Raw genomic sequence first — 4,469 nt, forward strand, 5'->3', positions numbered from 1 at the left:
CGTAGAATATAAATCCTAGGTCATTTTGACCATATCTAGTATTTTCAAGGTCATTGAAATATGAAAATAACAACCCATATATCGAGTTTGATAGACCTTCATCAATCCACGTACAAGCTCATAATAAGATAAAAAAATTAACAATCCCTCATAAACAATTACGATAGACATATTTTTTGTATCAACTTGTGTTCATGTTTTCCGCTCATACCGTACTCTCTTACTATCAAATGATCGACGTAACGGTTTTTTTTCGCTTTTTGCCTGTAGTTTTACACTCTCTTTTCAGTGACCAGCAGTAATCAGCCATCATAGCGACATCCCATTTGCCTTGGTAGCGCTTTTCCATTTCTTTTATATCTTGATGGAAGCGCACTCCTTGCTCTTCACTGTAATCGCCAAAATTCTGTGGGAATCGATCCAGGGGATTATGCAGGAAGTGCAATTTGTATGGCATCAGGCACCCCATTTTTCCAAAGTTCTTAATCATTTCAGCTTTCAACTTGGCATCGACTATTTGCATCTAAGGCTTTCACAAATTGCTTCATGGCTCCTAATTTAATATGTAATGGAGGAATCAATACTTTTTTGGATCAACCAGGGCCGATTCAATGATATTTCCTTTTCCTATTTCAAGTGATTTCCTTTCAGCCCACTTATGATTCGTGTAATGTTTTTCGCGATCTCTACTATCCCAAATGCACAAGAAACACGGATTCTTTGTAAATCCAGACTGCTGTCCTAGCAACATACCTGAAACTTTCAAATCACCACATATAAGCCAATTATATGTTTTGTATTCAATGGCCTCTAGAACTTTTTTAAGACTAGTGAAGGATTCGTTCATTTTCATAGAGTGTGCGACAAGTACTGCGGCATATTGATTTGTGTTGTGAAGTATTACAGCTTTTAAGCTTCTTTTTGATGATTCAATAAACAGTCACCAATCATCATCTTTATAAGTATTTGGCTGAAGTTCTTCCATCAGTCCTTTAACATTTGAACAGTACACTAATTTTTCTTCATCAAAGACTTTTTCTTCAAAATACTGCTTACAACTCTCGTTTCTTTTTCTATAAAATGTTACTTTCGTACCTTCTTCTAATAAATTTTTACTTTTTAAAACTGAAGCTAAATGTTCCGCAGCATCTTTAGGTAGTCCCAAATCTCTTACGAGATCATTAATTTCGGACTGTGTAAATTTTCAGCAATTCTATTTCTTATTCCACCTGGTTTATAAACTTCATCAGAGCTTTCACTGCTATCGCTTTCATATTCATCTTGATTTTCATCATCGGTCTTAGTGATTTCGTCATCATCATCATCTTTAGATTCAATTGATAAATTTTCTATACTATCAATATCAACCTCATTAATCGTTTGAGTTCTCTCAACGGCTTTTTTTACTGATCCTACCTGGGCGTATTTATGATTATGTAAATTTCTTTATTATACCCACGGATATCGGTTTTACAGAAATAACAATTATCTTCGTTGGATGGCCCATTCCATTCTGTGGGTTTAATGAAGATCAATTTAGAATCGTCTTTAGTTTTTTTCCAAATAGAAAGCATTTTGCGGCAGTTATTGCAAATACTATCAGGAGCCCAATCACCCAAAAATATATCTGAATTAAAGCATTCTTTGTATGTATTTCGAAAATTTTCGTTGAACGATCGTCGATCGTTTTTGTTCGAAATAAATGTTCCACAAATGAAGCAAAATGCGTTAACATCTTTCGGGCACACGTATTTAGAAGATGAGGTTGAAGGCTTGTTTAAATTTTCCATATTTTTATATATAAACCCGCTCGACAGGGATCCTGGTCCGATTGCAGGTGAGTCCGCCGTCCTGGAGTTGACAACCCTTTTACCTCTCCAGGGCTAAATAAAAGGTCTTTTCGTCTTTGACGAGGACAATGTCAACTCGTCGACGAACACACTACGGCATCATCCTCACACCCTGTCGACCCCCTGTACCATATTAGGGCAAAAAGAACCCACTTCTTTTTTAAAGGTATACCATTCTTATGGGTACAAGGCTTTCTCTTTCAAGAAATCTACAGCAGCTAATATTGATAAGAAAGAACACTGCCTTACTTTCGAGAAATTCACAGCAGCTAATGTTGATAAAGATAAATTATTATTTTTAGTTTCTATATAGACGAAAAACTAAAGATGATTCTAAATTAATTTTTTTAAACATTTTTTTAACAGTACCTCATTGATTTGACCTTCAAATGACCTTGACCTTGAACTAATTAAGGTCAACCGACACTGGATTCGGATTCAGCATGCTCAAAAACCTACATCAATTTTTTCAGATTTTTTTAGCCTTTTTACCGAATTTGACCTTCAAATGACCTCAGATGACCTTCAGATAACCAGATATGATCAAATAAACTTTGAATTTGTATTCAGCGACCCTCAAAACCTATATATAAATGTTTAAAATTTTTTTGAGGTTATTTCGTTGGCTTGACCTTCAAATGATCTTGATCTTGAACTAATGAAGGTCAACCGACACCAGATTCGGATTCAGCGTGGTAAAAAACCTATGTCTGAATTTTTCAGATTTTTTCAGCAATATTTTCTTCATTTGACCTTCAAATAACCTTGAAAACGATCTGACCTGGAAAAAACCGACAAACGATTCGGAATCAGCGGCCCAAAAAACCATGGAACCCCAAAGGTCGCCTCCGTGGAGTTTGACTTTTTTTGTGTGCCTGTGTTATTCATACCTTAATCATCTTCATATGAATAATTTTGAATCAACTTTAATTTTATTTTAATATTCAATAAAAATAAATGAAATTCAATACATTTTTTATAAACATATCCAATCAAATTCTATTACTTTTTAATAACTTTACTCGCATTGTAGAAAATAATTGGCGGAATGAGAATCAATTACATTTTGCATAATTTAAACCAATCTATATCTGTTGCTTTAAATAATTTTGTATTCTGAATGACTTTGAATATATTTTCCCACTATATGGAATCAATTTTTATTACTTTTCAATCATTGCAATTGCGTTATTAAAAACAATGGAAGAATCTGAATTAATTATATTTTGCGCGATTGAACCCAATCGACTTCTATAGTTTTAAGTAATTTCAATTCTACGATTAAGACTTAATCAATTAATGAAATATAATGTTTCTGCTTAATCCAGTCGGCACTAAAACTTCTGTATGCGCTAATAGGTCCCCGAGGTTACTCTTTTTTAAAAGGTCAAAAGAAGGTCCCTGATTACGAATATCTCGTGTACGTTTTCGAAATATGGGTCAATTTTTGCTTAAACAATTTTTTTAAACAATTTCATTATTTATAGACCAAAAAAATTTATAAAATCATTTTTGACATGGCTGAGAAAAAATAAAACGTTTATAACAAATGATATAAATAATGACCATCAATTCCTTGAATTGACTTCAATTTTTTTTTAGTAATACTTGACACATGATTAAATTTTTCACTTTTGTGATATTTTCTCATACGACGAACCATTATTTATTTATTGCCTTATAAACAATGTATTTTTTATAAACACATCCTTCCCTAATAGCCGCAATTTTTAAGTTATTAGCGATCACTTTTTTTTATATCGTTAATTTTACGATAAAGAATGTAATTATCTTGGATAGCATTTTTTATATCTGCCCCTTATTGTTTATAACTATTATTATTAACAAAAAAGGCTCAATCAAGAAAATCAATTTTTTTTAATTTTTGTATTAAGGCCATGTGATACTTCGAAAATTGTCGATTTTACCAGTTTTAAGTTCCCCTGGCTTTTTTTTAGAATAAATATTTTGTCTTAAAAATTTGGTAAATGATAGCGAACATGCTAACGGACGTCCCACACACTTTTTTTGTGGGTTAATTAAAAAAAGTTTTAATTTAGCAAAATGTGATTAATTTGCATAACGCTTAGGAAATAGTATCGATTTTTTCAGTGTTAGATTTCCCCGGCTTTATTCCTAGGATAAGAAATATTTTGCCTTCAAAATCTGGGAAATGATAGCGAACATGCTTACGGACGTCCCCACACACTTTTTTTGTGTTTTTTTTTATCAAAAAATTTTTGATATTGCTAACAACGTACGTGTATATTTCGAGGTTATTTGTTACAATTCACCCAAGCGTTTCTTCCCAACTACACAATATTTTTGGCCGACAACTTTGGACTTACAAATAAACACAGTAACTAATCTCCCAGAACTAACCTTGTTTGCTGGAAATCAAAAAAGTTTATTTCATAAATAATTACCAGATTATCGGAAAGGCAGAGATGAAAAACGACGTAACCTCAAAATAATGCATATGCATAAAATTTCTATTTTTTTGCACAATAAATTTTTTTTGTTATTACAGTCTGTCAAGTTAAAGCGTGGGTGGCTTTACTCGCAGTCGGTAAGGTGTATCGACATGATTTTGGTGTCAAAATATTAAGAAGAGCTCCC

This window comes from Belonocnema kinseyi, chromosome 1 (assembly GCF_010883055.1).
Source record: "Belonocnema kinseyi isolate 2016_QV_RU_SX_M_011 chromosome 1, B_treatae_v1, whole genome shotgun sequence".
Taxonomy (NCBI): Eukaryota; Metazoa; Arthropoda; class Insecta; order Hymenoptera; family Cynipidae; genus Belonocnema; species Belonocnema kinseyi.